The 15337-nt window shown below is 45.3% G+C and overlaps 1 pseudogene; it reads right to left on the bottom strand.

Annotated features, from left to right (window-relative positions):
- Positions 1-2697: 2697 nt before the first annotated feature.
- On the bottom strand, positions 2698-3528 carry LOC119544179 (annotated as a pseudogene).
- Between the last annotated feature and the right edge of the window lie 11809 nt (positions 3529-15337).

Below are 15337 nucleotides of genomic sequence, written 5' to 3'. Positions count from 1 at the left end.
TTCCTTTCTCGCCACCCTCCATACTTTGCACGCCTACGCCGGGGACTGGGCCCAGTCCCCCGCCTCGCCCTCGCCTCCGGGAAAGAGCCCCCGCCGCCGGTACCCTCCAAGCAATCCTGAGAGCCTAGGATTTGGTAACCGGCCGCCACCTCCCCCCCCCAGACGAGTCAACTGCGACCGCACAAACCACAATAATCAGTTTCAAATTCAGCCTTCCATAAAACATCAGAACTCAGTTTTGCCAAGTTCTCTGCCACTTTAAGACAAGGATCGCCTCTCCTCTGGTTTCCAAAAATACCTCATCAGAAGTAACTTTAACGTTCACATTTCCGCTAACTATCTCTTCAAGGCCATCTAGGATTTCTCTAACAAGCACCTCACAATTCTTCCAGCCTCTATCCATTACCCAAATCCAAAGCTGTTTCCACATTTTTAGGTGTTTGTAATAGACATGCCCCACTTCCTGGTACCAAAAAATTTTAGTTTTAGTTTCCCAGCCACTAAATCAAATACCATACAATGCATTGGCTTAACAACAGGGATTCATTGGCTTATGGTTTCAGAGTCTATGATGCTTGCTCCCTCTCAGTGTTGGTATCTTCTGGTTGGTCAGCAATCTTGGTTTTTCCATCACATAGCAGTGTACATTGTGGCGTCTTCTCCTGATACTCTTCAGGAGTCTGTTAACTTACAGCTTCCGGCTGCTCCCCGTGGCTTCTCTTTCCATGTCCAATTTCCTTTGCCTATAAGGACTTCAGCCATAGTGGATTAAAGTTCACCCTCATTCTGTTTGGGCCACCTTAACTAATAACATCCTCAAAGGTCCCATTTACAAATGGGTTCACAGGGATTGGAACCTGATCATGCCTTTTGTGGAGGACATGATTCAGTCCCCAAGGGGAATGGAGAGTTATTTGCTAAATGAGAATGAGTTTTGGTTTGGGATAATGAAAATAGTCTGGAAATAGATAGTGGTGAAAGTTACCCGGTATTATCAATGTACTTCATGTTAAAGAGTTGCCCACTTAAAATGGTTAAAATTATTTTTAAGTTATGTTTATTTTACTGCACTTAAAATTAACTAATTATTTTTAAAATACAGAAAGAAAAAACATGGCAGCAACCACTTCACAGCCACTAGAATGGCTATAATCAAGAAAAGAAAAGAAAAGAACAAGCATTGGCAAGGATGTGGAGAAATTAGAACCTTCATGCACTGATAGTGGGAGTGTAAACAGGTACAGCCACTGTGGGAAACAGATTGGCTCTTCCTCAATAAGTTAAGCATAGAATTACCATATGACCCACTCATACGTGTGCCCCCAGAAGAATTGAATACAAGGACTCAGACAGATACGTGTATGCCAATGTTCATAACAGCATTATTCAGTCTCCAAAGGAGGAGGGGAGAAAAAAAAAACACATTTCCATCAACAGCAAAAAAAAAAAAAGATAAACAAAATGTTGTTGTTTGGGTTTGCTAAAGCTGCTGGAATGCAATGCCCCAGAAATAGGTTGGCTTCTACAATGGGGATCTATTAGCTTACAAATTTACAGTTCTAAGGCCATGAAAATGTCCAAATTAAGGCATCAACAGGACAATACCTTCTCTGAAGGCAGCTGGCATCCGGGACACCTCTGTTATGCGGCAAGGCACACAGCCATTGTCTGCTGGTCCTTCTCTCCCGGGTTTCACTGCTTTCAGCTTCTGGCTTCAGTGACCTCCTCTCTCAGCTTCTGGGGGTGTATCCCTGTCTCTCAGCTTCTCTGGGGCTTCTCTCCACTCTGTGGGCTTTTTCTTTCTTTTATCCTTTCATAGTGGACTCCAGTAAAAGAATTAAGACCCACCTTGAATGAGGTGGGTCACATCTCAGTTGAAATAACCTAACCAAAAGGTCCCATCCACAATAAGTCTGCACTCACAGAAATGGATTAAAAGAACATGACCTTTTCTGGGGTACATAACAGCTTCAAACCACCACAGTGGTATATCCATACAATGGAATATTATTCAGCTGTGAAAAGGAATAGAGTTCTGATACATGCTACAACGTGGATAAACCTTGAAAACATGATGCTAGCTAGGTAATCCAGACATAAAAAGCCACATATTATTATTCTAATGATATGAAATAGCTAGAATTAGAAAATTCATAGAGACAAAACCATAGATTAGAAGTAACCAGGGCTGGAGGAGGAGGGGAAGGGGGAATGTACTTAATGTCACTGAATTGTACACTTAAAAGTGATTAAAATGGTAAATTTTATCTTGTGTACTTTTTCACCACAATAAAAAATAAAATAAGACATAATAGTAAGTTAACAAGACTGGATGATCACAGAGGCCAAGATAACCGAATAAAAGTAGCTACTTCAAAAAACACACCCATTGTTTTCAACCAGAAAAGAAGCCCTAATTAGAACCTTTTAATTTCACCAGGCAACCTCTTGCAACTTGCACTTACATTTTGTTTGTTTGTTTTTTTAGAAAACCAAGATAAAATGCTTTTTAATATGAATACCATACATTTGGGTACAAAAATGCAATATGCAAGTAGAAAACATTATTTTACCAATAATAACATCTCAACTAAGAACACAGAAATTAAGTTATTAAGGAATGTTAAGAGGAAAAACATTCTTTAAAGTCATATTTAATTGACTCTCTTAGGGGAAACAACATTTGTTTGGCTCTGGTCACAGTCCCATTATGTCCATTTTCTTTGTAACTTCAGCTTCAGTGGCATCCAATTCTCATTTTGCTTCCTCAATTTTCATTTGAGCAAGAGATGGATTCAGCATTAAATCTAAATAGGACTCCAGTTTTTTCTTCTAAGGTATTGTCTGTCATTTTAGTTCTGCCAGTTTCTCTGACAGTGCTACTAGTGACTGATGAGAAAGAGACGCATCCATGCCTCTGGCTGAAAGTTGCTTCTCTGCAGTCTTGATTCCAAATCTGAACTTCTCTGATTTTGCTTTTAGGAAGTCCATGTTCTGAACACGACTGCCAATTTTGGCCCTTTCTGTAAAGAGATGCAGCTCTGCCTTCTTGAGGTCCTCTCGTAGATGTTTTTCTAATACTAAAGTTGCAGTTAGTTTTTTTTCAAGTTTTGTCAATTCAAGCTTGATTTCTTCATTTTTGGATTTGGTACGAAAAAGATCAGCGGTCAAATCATTCATTGCAGGGATAAAACTAAAAGAAGAATCTAGCTAGTGAGCCATTGCACTGTCAACCAAAGCATTCAGATATCTGGAACTAGTGCTAGAGAGATTGGCAGGGGAAAAATTCACACTCTCCATGAGAAGGTCTTGAAGATGCTTGGCTTCTGATTCATATTCGCTTGCTTACTGTTTCAAGTCCTCTATTATTAGGGAGACATCCCTGTCCCGGGCCTTGTTGCACTCTGAAAGGTGATATAAAATCTCTGTGGTCCGTGGATTCACCTCATATTGTGGAATAGGATGATCTCCAAATATTTTTTTCAAACAGGCAGCAACCTGCGCTTCTTTCTGCTGGGGTGCCTCCATATCCGCCGCTCCCGCCACTTCTGCACTTATGTTTTAAAATAAAACTCCAGCCCAATGACATACAAGGCACATTCCTGGATTTTGATTTTTTTTTTTAAATGGAAAAAAGGTTGGGGAGGGGGGTAGCATCAGGTATAGGAGGCCCAATATATGCAGTAGAGTCATATATTGAAAAGCTTTAATAGGGTAATTTGCTTGGGGTGGGGGGTGGGGGGGACACAATTCCAGAATATGTGGGTCTCTCTTCTCTAGGAGAAACACCACCAACTTGGAAATGGGGAGTTCAGGGAAGAACATGTGCTTCCCAGGGGTCCGCGACCTGGTGCCCATCTGCTGTCCCTCCAGGATGCGTGGAGATCACAGCCTTCTTGGGAAGCCACACTCTGCCCCTTGACTCCTGCATCTGTGTTAGTGGTTGAATGACATGGAGTTTCTTGTTTCGGTTCTTGAGGAATGATCTGGTCTGTCAGATGTCATGGGACATTAAATAAGTCCACACAGGGATGGAAAGTGGTACCATGTTTATTTGGAAACACCAGCAGTGCTTAATTGCAATTTGTAGAAAGAAGCTATTGGCTGACAGCTATTTCTTTGGTCTGTTCAGCATTGGGTTTTTTGTTCCTGGCATGTACCGCAGGTGTGTGCCCAGGAACTGGCATTGTGTCCCAGTCGGGCTGGGGGGACTGGACTGATGGCATTTGGTGAGGAGCTGAATCACGGGTCCTGCCAGTGGCCTCACCCCTCCTCTCACTGGTGCCCGACAGGCCCCTGCCTTGACCCACCCTAATGAAGTCCATCTCTCATGTTGCGTTCCAGAAGAGGGGTTGTCCCGACTGTCTATCCTAGATTATTTCAAAGCAGCCTTGTCCAGTTCAGGACTAATTTAGGCTCTTGCTTCCTTTCTCTTTCCCTTCTATCTACTCCTTTCTGGCTTGATGGTCCCTCTGCCAAAGGGCCGGCAAGTCAAAGAAAGGAAGAAAAAAAGAAGACCTATTTTGCTTCATTTTTTTTCCCAAGATGAGGACAAAAATTGAACTGTGGGGCAGCTACCTGATTTGAGGGGTTGGCAGTGCAAAATGAAAACATGGGGACCCTTATTCAAAAATTGCTAAGAATGTCTGAAATGGCATTAGAGCATTAAACCAAGCACAGGGTCCTTCTGAGCCAGAAGGAGCCATGTGTGCAGAGCCTCAGAGGAGAGAGCAGGATGTTCTCTGCTCAGAGGAGTACACATGATTCTTTCTGTCAGGAGCAAAGAGTTCAAGATCAATAATGGCCAAGACAACGCCAGACCCTGGAGGTTTCTACATGCCTAAAGGAAAGGGGAGCCATGGAAGAGTTTAAGTGACAGCGTGACCAGACTTGGGCCCTAGAAATACCACTCTGGCTGCTGTGCGGAGGCTGGGTTGCAGGGGACAGCTTGGAGGCTGGGAGAACAGTGGGGAGGCAGCCTCCAGGCAATAGGTGATGGTGGCCTGGGCCAGAGCAGCAACTGGGCACAGAGAGGAGTGGACAGCTTCAAGAGCTATTAAGAAGTTGGTTATGACAGACTTGGTGATTAACCAGATATTTAGAGTGAGCCATACGCCCAGCGTGTACGGCTGAGTGAGTGATTGTAACAGTTTCCGAGAGGACAGGAGAGAGGGCCAGTTTGGAGAGGAGATGCTGGGTCCAGATTGGAATAGGCTGAACCTGGGACCCCTATGGGATGCCCCAGCAGAGGAGTCAGCAGAAGGAAACAGTGCAGTCTATGACCTAGAATGGTCTGGGCGAGAGGACAGGATTCTATCCCAGGCACGTGGGGCCCTGGGGCGAGCCACCTAGCTCCATGTATTATGTGCTTTATACATATTATCTCACTCAATTTCCATTATAATTCTGTAGAGTAGCAACAGTGTGATCCAGAGAGGCTCCAAACTGATTACAGGTCCATAGCTGATCAACAGATGCACTGGGATTGAATCATTTGGACTTTGAGGTCTGCCTATCTCCAGGAAAGAAAAATGAGAGCAAAATGGCAAACTGGATGAAAAACACTGGGTCTCTATTGACTTAAATCTCCTTGGATCACAGAATCCATGTGGTAGGAACACAGCACTCTGTTAATTTTCTTCAGTCCTTCCTGGTCCCCCCCACCTCCTCCTCTTCTGGTGTAGAATGATATTAACGTTTCTGGACACTTTCCTGGGCTCCCCCGCCCACCAATTTCTTTTCCCTGCCCTAGACTTGAGCGGCTGAAGCTCTCGCTCTCCAGCCCTCTGGTCTGAGTCCAGTGACTCACCACAAACACCTCCGCAGGGCCATGAATATCAGCGATTCCCATCAGCTCCCCCACCCTCTTGCCCCTTCCTGTACACAGATCTAGCCCAGGAGGAAACCAGGGGTTCTGGGCCTGCCTCAGAAAGTGAGCTGGGTCCTGTGGTATTCGCAGAGTTCACACACAGGGTGGCTTCTTCCCTTGGCATAAACACAGAATGAATCTTGCCTTCCAGCGACCACAGTCCCAGGGACAGCCCCAGATCAGAGCCCGGAGGATCTGTCCAGGAAACTTCAGGGAGGTGGATGAAGGCAATGAGAGAGAAAACCCAACATGGGGTCATGATAACTGATGGGTATGGGTGCTGACGTATTCAACCCTCGGCTGAAGCGAATGAGGACACTGTCATTCTCTTGTCCTGTCCATCCACAGCTATTCCCACTTCCTTCTCTTGGGGCTACCCAGTCTTCTCCTTCCCAATAATTTTCCCATTTTCTGGGAAAATTTTCTCCTCTAAAGCTTTAGGCGCCCCTTCACCAATGTCCCCAGATTTGAATCTAAAAGAAAGATACCCTAAACAATTCTACAATTCTTCTCAACCTAATCCATTGCAGCAAACCCCCCTCCCCAAACACAGATATCTGACAACTGACAAAGGCAGATATCTTTATTTATCTCTTAGTGGAGACCAATGGCATTTTAAAAGGGTATTGTGCATACAGTAAACTCTATAGCCCAGGGACAGTTACCTTGTGAGCTTCTTTATTCATGAATCCTCACTCTGTTTCCCGGGATTGATGGGTGACAGCTCTCCGTTTGGGGCCCTTCTTCTATATATTTACAGTTGCCTCTGAAGCATAGCCTTAATCAAAGGGGCCATGACTCACTGACACATCTTTGGAATATTACTGACTAGGCTCATTAAAATGTTAATAGGTTCTGTCTGGACATATTGATCTTGATGTCAACTATTCTCAGAATAACAAATAAAGTTGATTTTTAAAATTTCATCTTCCGACCGTGCTGAGTGATAAGTGAGCCAAGGAGGGTCTCAGGGAAATAAGTCACCTTGGGAGCCTCCAGCCGAACAGGGAACAAATAAAGAGGGTTATATAATGCTCTGTGATGAAAAAAATTGATGGCTGACAGAGTTAGACTCAAAACAAAATACAGAGTAGGAAAAAGTACCCTAAAATCCAGGTACCATGTTTCCCCCAGGGTTGTTTCTAAGTAAATCAATCAACAACTGCAATTTTGAATCAACAACCTACAAATTATCTCCTGGCTTCACCAAGGGTTCTTAGCAGTGATGGGTCAGGTACTCTAGAATGAGAGGAAACAGCTCTCCAGGAATGTTTTCAGTTTCCCAACAGAGTGGGCTTCTTCTGGTGCTGCCCACTTGCTCCTGCCCCACTGAGCTTTCTGATCCTTGAAGCCCATTCCTTATTGGCCTTTTGCCCTCGTTGTTCCCTCTGCCTGGAAGCCAGTTCCAACCTCCAATGTCCAGGTGGCTGCAAAAGGCTGTCGGCTTCAGGCATGCAGCTCTCAACCCACCTATTCTTCCTGGAGATGCGTCCTGGACTTCCGATCCCAAAACAGCCACGCCCCAACCCGCTGTGAACCACCTTGATTTTCCAGCTCACTCATCCCTCTCTGAAGTCATGCTTGCTATTTGTCATCCTATTTTTTTTTTTTTATCTGTCTCCTCTTGGAAGGATGAGTAGGAACAGTTTCTGTCTGAATCCTCACTGTAGCCCCGATCTCAGTACTCAATAAATATTGGTCGAACAAATTAATAAAAAGTGCCCTTAAACAAGGAAAGGATCCTGAGATGAACAGAAGGAATTAAGCTGAAAGGGAAGAGACCAACATGGAAAAATCTCCAGGAAATGTTTCCTAATTAGAGGATGGGATTTAGTCGGGATGCATATCTAAAACTCCAATTACTCCTTGGAGCTCAACTCGAGGGGGGACATCCTTTCCACGGCCCCATGACTTACACCGGGCACCACAGCTTCAGGCCACACTCAAGCCCAAAGTCAACGTTTCCAGAACAAACACGCGCAAGCAGAAATGGCAATGGGCTGCTGACACATCACATCACTCTCGGGCCAGGGGGGGAGTCCTGTTGGAAACACCATTATCACTCCTGATGCTCGGCCATCCCAGGCCTGGCCACTCTGATACCCATCAATGCACCCATTCAGATGAAGCCCATTTTGCATATTATTCTTAATAAACATTCATAGCACAAGCCATAAGGGCCCTTTCAAGGCTGCTGCTTTGAACGCGTGCTAACAACAAAGTGCCTTTGTGTACCTACATGTAAAAAAACACTGGCTGCCCTGTTGATACGCAGCATATATATTTATAAATATTTATCACTGAGTCACGGCTGACATTTTCAAAATGCTGCATTTGAACTAGACCTCTTTTTCTCTGTCTCCCAAGCTGAGAGGCCAGACGAGGTTAATTAATCCAATTTTTCCTAATAATGAGTGGTGTAATGCTCACCCGTGTCCCGGTTTATTTGTTAAGGGGGAGGGGGCTCCAAGCAAAGGGCCCTGTGAAAGGAGGGGTTTCCGAAATTCCAAGCTTGACCTCAAGCCAGCCTGGGGCGCTGGAGACGTGCCCACAGCACCTCCTGGGGAAGCCAGAAAAAGCAGAAGCAAGCTGCGAGGTGAAATCCAGGGGTCTAGACTTGGGTTATCCCCAGAGGGTGGAGTGAAGTGGAGTGATGGGCTTCTCTCCTGATTCCTTGACATTCTCCCTGCCCAAGCCCTTGGGGAGATTCTCTGACTATTCAGAAATGACCTTGCAAAAGCAACCTGGTGAGCTGGACTGGACCCTGGATTGCTCTTAAAGCTGTGGTCGATTTGAGAACAGTTGTACCCACATGTAGGTCTAATACGATTGGGCAAAATCAGAATGGGCTCTGATGAGGACGGGCCCCCAGGAATACCTGGCCTTGCAAAAGGTGCCGACGGGTGTGATGTTGACGGCTTCCCACCACCGCACACTTTGGGCTCCTTTGCAAACTCAATCTCTCAATTATCCCTCGAGGACCTCCCATTTGGTGTATTTTGACCCATATCCAGACTTGTCCACTAATACTTGAAGATGGGGGCCCCTAAGCCAGGGTAACGAGAAAGGTGGTTGAACCTCCTACTGTGTCTAAATTCCCTGGACTCTGCCACCCCCATTCAGCTCTCTTCGATTCCTGTTTGGAACTCAGCTTTCTCTCGGGATTTTGGGTGCCTCTCTCATCCCTGACATAGCTCTCAGTGACTTAGGAGACCTGTTTTAGACCCTGTTCTCCATCCCCACATGGCTTCCCAGGAAATGGAACAGAGCACAGGTGACTGTGCAAAGCTCATCCTGCCTCATCAGTCGATGAGCTGATGTCCAGCTCGGTGGGGCCAGGCAAGGTTTCCCGTCCCCCCACCCCACACTCACCTTCATCCTCTCATTACCTCCATCCTGGGTGGCCAGATTCCAACATGCCAACTTAACACAGGTTCAGACAAAACCTAAGTAGAAAAGCCGGAAGGAAAAAAAAAAAGTCAAGTGCAGGCTCAAGCCAGTTAGATTTTAAACCATCTATTCTTTAGATTTCCTGCATGCCACGGGGGCTCAAGGGGACCTGGATCTTACCGCTAATGGTGTTTGGGGCACAAGCACGCTGCTCAATACACCCTCACTAAATGACTTGATTACTAACTGGGTGTTTTCATTTCCTGGGCTGCTCAAGCAAATACCATGAAATGGGTTGGGTTGAACAATGGGAATTTCTTTGCTCACGGTTTGAGTCTGGGAAAATGTCCAAATCAAGGCGTCATCAAGGCGATGCTTTCTTCCCAAAGACTGTGGCGCTCTGGGGCTGGCTGCTGGCGATCCTTGGTCCTTAGCTTGTCCTGTGGCAAGGCACATGGTGGCGTCTCCTGGGCTCTCCCTCCTCTCCCAGATTCCGTTGGTGTTCAGCTTCTTGCTTCTTGTGGCTCTCTCTGTCTGTCTGTCTGAATTTCATTCCACTTATAGAAGACTCTAGTAAAAGGATTAAGACCCATCCTGATTGAAGTGGGCTATACCTGGACTGAAGTAGCATCATCCACAGTGGGCATGCACTACACCATGTCCACTTCCTTATGCTGTATGGGAGAGTGGGGGGAAAATAGCGCTGAACTTGAAGTCAGAAACCTGAAAAAAGTCCCAGCTTTGCAGCCTAAATGCTGTGTGATCCTGGGCAAGTTTCTTAACCTGTCTAAGCCATCATTTCTTAAACTGTGCAAAAGGTATAATAGGACTGTGCTGAGGACTAAATAAGAAAACTACAGAAAGCACCTAGCACAATTACCAGGACAGTAAATTCTCAGCAAATCTCTCAAATCAGTGACTGGTGAAATGCAATCTGGAACTGCCTTTATTTTCATTTCTTAAAGTAGGGTTAAATAAGATGTTGATAGTTCCAGCAGCTAATCACAGCGCTGAAGAGCATTTGCAAACACATGAATATTCCAATATTTTTTAAAACAAACATTCCCCTGGACTCCTCTATTTGTGCTCTCAGGTGTACCTCTCATCTGTACCATCCTGCCAGGCTAAACCCACCTCGATTACATGTGTGAGTCCTCTATGTGTGATGTGTCCTCTTAAGCCTGTTTGCCTATGCCAAGAGGCCACATAATAAATATTTACTAATCAACGTTTGAATGGGGTCACATACTGGACATATCAAATAAGCCTCTGGTTCCTCCTGCCCCTTATGGACTCAGATGAAACCCACACCACAGGGCATGGGACTTGCCATCCACCTGGCTGCAGAAGGAGCTGGATGACACAAGCTGCAGGGGAGTTAACTCCCCAAGGAGTGGACTTGGACCAATGGGAAGCAGGAGACTGGAGGAAGCCAGGTAGATACATTTCCTCTCCCTTCTGCCTCCAATGAACTCCCCTTAGACACAGTTGCTCCATGCAGTCTTTCTGGAGCTCTGCCAAGCAACTAGCTTTGTCTTCCTGGCTCCTTGAATTGCATCCCACCCTCCCTGCCTCAATTCCCCTTTCTCTCACGCTCAGTGCCCTGAGCCTGCACTTCCCAAATAAAGCATCAGCACTAAATCCTTGCGTCGGGCTCTGTCTTCTAGGGCACATACACCAAGCCCAGGTCGTTGTAAAGATGTGCAAGCCAAAAAACGGGGGTGGGGGGGGTGCTTTCTGAATTCAATAAGTGACCAAGGTGGGATTGTCAACAAATCCATTCAGTGAATTTAATTAAACTGGTTGATAACATGGTCCGGCCAGCTGTCCCCAGCTGTCATCAGGAAACCTGGGACTCCAGGCTGTGGATCTCCCACCAGCTCACTAACTGAGCTCTGGGAGCCCGTCTAGCCTGAGCTTCTGGTCCTTTTGTGTCTGAGGCTGTGTTTTCCACAATGACTCTCAAATTCCAACAGGAAAACCCAATCAAGGGCAGAGTGTCAGGACATTTCATCTTCTTTGCCTTGTGCTATTTTTAAATAACTAAAAGAGATGTGGTCATGTAGGAAAGCATTTTACCCACCTAAAATGATGAAAATATGGTCCAACTAAGGGTGGGTGGGTGAGCTGGGTGGGCAGAAGGCCCTGACCTGCAGGCACATCTTCTTCTCTCCCTGAGACAGGCTCATCCACAGCTGGGACCTCATCCTGTTTCTGGTCCACAAGAAGGCTCCTAGGGCACAAGTCCAACTGTGCTCCTTTCAGAACACCTCCCATCTGCTCTCCCACAAAAAGAAAGGGAATAATAGCTTGGCTTCTTTTAAGGGATCCTAATTGAGTAAATTGTCAATGAAATCCAGGAGCAAATAGATTGCTATCTGAATAATAAAAACAGCTGCCATGCCGTTAATAATGTGCTTTTCCAGATATTGTGCAGTTTGATTATAGCTATGAAACCCACAAACTTCCAGGAGCAGCCTTATATGAAGTTGAACCAAATGAAGTTGCATTTTCGTAGGTAAACCGTGGTTGAAAATCAGAAGTTTCATATGGTTCAACGCATTCGAGACCCAATGTCCAAATGCAGAGGGAAAAGCAAAATGAGGAGAGAGTTAGAAGAATGCAGAAAGGGGGTAAAAGGAAGAAAAATGGGCAGTAATTTCATTTGTATCAAGAATGTCCACTTTCCTAGTCATAAGACCGCAGTGTTATTTCGAGGTTTGGAATTTAATCTGTATTCGTTCCAATCGAAGACTTTTTCCTACAATTGGCACATTTAAACATAGGTAGTTAACAAATATTTGCTAACTGATGAATGAACCCAAAGATCAGCAAAGTGAAGAGGGAGGGCTATTGGCTCCTCAAAAGGAATGAACAGAGAGGAAGAAACTTGACTCGTTTGTCCGAACAATAGTGGAACATAAGCAACTGTGATTTCTACGTGGAATGCTTCGTCAGGTGACCTTGAGTGAAAATGTCAGCCCTCTTTTTGTGGCCATGAAAAAGGCAGATGATACTTATTTCATGCACAGCAGAGCTACAGAGAGTGAATGCGATTGGTCTCTGCAGGTTTGGGGAAGGGAGACAGCATAATAAATTCTAATTATAATCATCTGTCCTGGCTTCTAAGAAAAATGCTTTTCAAAAAAAGGAAGGAAGGACAGAAAATTTCCTGCAGAAGAGGGCCTCACAGGGCAGTTGGGGTGTCCAGGCCTGAGTGGATCCAAGCTTCAGTAATTGAGTCCCAAATGGAAAGCAGGCTCACAAGAGCAAGATTTGACAGAAAACCTTATGTCTTTTATTGTTCTTACATAAAGTACTTTTATTTTTTAATTGTCAAATGATCAAAATTATAGATTAATATACTTGTGACCAATTACCTTGCAGGTAATTACAGGTTTCTGCACTTTATTTATGCAAATGCTAAACATATAAACATTTTTAACGTAACGGTCATAACTTAGCCTCACACAATAACTCCAATATATACAATGACAGATAGTTAATCAGCAGCCCTCAGCCCCTCGCAGATGGGTGTATCCCAGGGCGAATTTCTTCAGCTTTCCGTGGTTTCCTGACTCCAGTTCTATGTCCTGTAACACTCTATAGTGTTATCTGGAAACAAATGGGAACACCTTGCTTGAATTCTCAAGATGGATTTCCTAACCCTTTGGCCCTTCCCCTCCCAGTTCCCCGTTTCCACCCTGCATCTCCCTAAACCGATGCACGTTTCACAGTGTCTCCAGCCCAAACAGAACCTGCGCTGGTGGCAAGGGGGTTGATTGGTTTAGTTGGCCGGCGGTCCCCTAAGGGGTGGTAATTGACATTTTAACATATGACATGTTGCATTCCTTCATTTCACAGCAGTAATTGGATACACGTGAAGACCCCCTGCATGGGTGACCCCGGAGTGTGCCACACACCTGGAAGTAGTGAGGTTCAAATAAAGTGTCACCGCCACTAATGGCGACTAGCAGTGAGAACCGCCAGCCGGCCGCCCCCGCTGAGCCGCTGGGGGCGCAGGCAGAGCAGCCCCCACCAGCACTCAAAATCTGGGTTTTCCAGGAAAACTATTTGCTCTTTAATTGCTCCAATTAATTCTACCTAATGGCTCTGTTCACCGGTCAGAGTTAGTTTTGTGCTACACACAAATAGCCCACTGAGAGTAGAAGACAAGGACAAACCCAGATTTTTTTTTAATAATAGTTTAATTAAAAAAAAACAAAACAAAACACAAAACAGATGAGAAGTTGAACACGATCTGAAGGCGGGACTCCAACTACGGAAATGCACCATGAGTTTGATAAATCCCACCTTTCCTTTCTTTCATTGTTTGCGCAGTGCGTGCCAGGGCCCCGGAGCGCTGCAGCGAGTAGTGCAAACGAGCACCCCGCTTCTCAGGCTCGCAGGGCGAAAGGGTCAGTACAGTTATGTGGGTCCAGGGCTGAGCGGGGGATCTTGGGGTGGGACAAGCAGCTGAGAGGAGACCCAGCGGGGACCTGGCCTGGCCTGGGTTCTCAGGAGGCCCCTGGGGGAAGCAGCGTGGGAGGAAAGAGGACTCAAGCCAGGAAAGGAGAAGGGAGAAGGAAGAGTGTCTCGGGGCCGTGAGACCCCTGCAGGCCAGAGAGAAAGCGGAAAGTCTTGGAAAGGGGGCCCGGTGAGAAAGAGGGGGCAGCGGGCAGTGAGGGCCTTGTCAGCCAAGGACAGGAGTTTGGGATTTGTTTCAGAGTCTAGTTACGCTTTTCCCAGGACTGATGGCCGTTCTCTCCCTTAATCAAACGCCCACACAGAGAAAAAGAAGGGCACTATTAGAATTCAAGTAGGGGTGTTATGGGTTTAACTGTGTCCCCCTAAAAGGTCTGCTGAACACCTAATCCTCAGTATCCCAGACGTGGCCTTCCTTGGAAATAGGGTCTTTACAGATGGGATTTGGCAAACTAAGACTAGGTCATACTGGAGGACGGTGGCCCTTAACGCAACATAATTGGTGTCCTTCTAAGAAGGGGAGAGGAGGCATACAGACACCAGAAGGAAGCCGGCCAGGTGAGGGCAGATGCAGAAAATGGAGTTCTGCTGCCGGGAGCCAGGCAGCGCCAAGGATGGCTGCCACCACCAGAAGCCAGGAGAGAGGTGGGCCGGATTCTCCCACAGACCTCCGAGGGAGCCGGGCCCTGCCACACCTCGATTTCAGGCTTCTGGCCCCACAGCTGTGAGAGAATCATGTCCTGTTGTTTTAACCTCCAGGTATTTGTGAATTTTCTAAGTCTCTGATGGTTATTGACTTCTAATTGTATTCCATTGTGGTCAGAGAATGTGCTTTGAATAATTTCAATCTTTTTAAATTTATTGAGGCTTGTTTTATGTCCCAGCATATGATCTATTCTGGAGAAAGTTCCGTGAGCACTAGAAAAGTATGTGTATCCTGGTGATTTGGGATGTAATGTCCTGTAGATGTCTGTTAAATCTAATTCATTTATCAGATTGTTTAGGTTTTCAATTTCCTTATTGGTCTTCTGTCTGGTTGATCTATCTATAGGAGAGAGTGATGTGTTGAAGTCTCCCACAATTATTGTGGAAACATCAATTGCTTCCTTTAGTTTTGCCAATGTTTCTCTCATGTATTTTGTGGCACCTTGATTGGGTGCATAGACATTTACGATTGTTATTTCTTCTTGCTGAATTGCCCCTTTTATTAGTATGTAGTGGCCTTCTTTGTCTCTCAAAACATCCCTGCATTTGAAGTCTATTTTATCTGAGATTAATATTGCTACACCTGCTTTCTTTTGGCTGTAGCTTGCATGAAATATTTTTTTCCATCCTTTCACTTTCAGTTTCTTTGTGTCCCTGTGTCTAAGATGAGTCTCTTGTATGCAACATATTGATGGTTCATTTTTTTTGATCCATTCTGCGAATCTATATCTTTTAATTGGGGAGTTTAATCCATTTACATTCAACGTTAAAACCGTGAAGGCATTTCTTGAATCGGCCATCTTATCCTTTGGATTATGTTTGCCATATTTTTCCCTCTCTCTATTAATATCCTTTATTGTACCTATACCGAATCTCTTTAGTACTGAA

The sequence above is a fragment of the Choloepus didactylus genome, chromosome 1 (genome assembly GCF_015220235.1).
Source record: "Choloepus didactylus isolate mChoDid1 chromosome 1, mChoDid1.pri, whole genome shotgun sequence".
In the NCBI taxonomy this organism is placed as follows: domain Eukaryota; kingdom Metazoa; phylum Chordata; class Mammalia; order Pilosa; family Megalonychidae; genus Choloepus; species Choloepus didactylus.
The sequence above is the reverse complement of the archived record's forward strand: the minus strand, read 5'-3'. Positions and strand labels throughout refer to the sequence as shown.